This window comes from Gavialis gangeticus, unplaced genomic scaffold (assembly GCF_001723915.1).
Source record: "Gavialis gangeticus isolate Ggan-Ray unplaced genomic scaffold, GavGan_comp1, whole genome shotgun sequence".
Lineage (NCBI taxonomy): Eukaryota > Metazoa > Chordata > Crocodylia > Gavialidae > Gavialis > Gavialis gangeticus.
Genome location: NW_017729011.1, coordinates 5,155,603 through 5,155,908, shown reverse-complemented (window position 1 = coordinate 5,155,908; position 306 = coordinate 5,155,603).

Sequence of the window (306 nt, the reverse complement as noted above, 5' to 3'; positions counted from 1 at the left end):
GGCGGGGGGCAGCCGCGCGGGCTGATCCCAGAGGTGCTCGCGTCTCGCCGCGAGACCGGCCTCCCCCCGCGTGCGTGGAGCGGGCCCTCGGGGTCGGTGCCCCGCAGCCGCTTCCCCGGGCGTCTCTGGAGTGCAGGATGCCCTGGGTGGCTCCTTTTAGGCAGCCTTTTATTTGCATAACAATAGCACGTCTGTGACGCGGCTCCGCATCCACGGGGGCGGGGAGGAAGGGCGGCGATTGGGTTTCAGCGGGCGGGGGGCGAGGACGCTGATACGTGCGGGCGGAGCCACGCCCCCCGCTGCGAG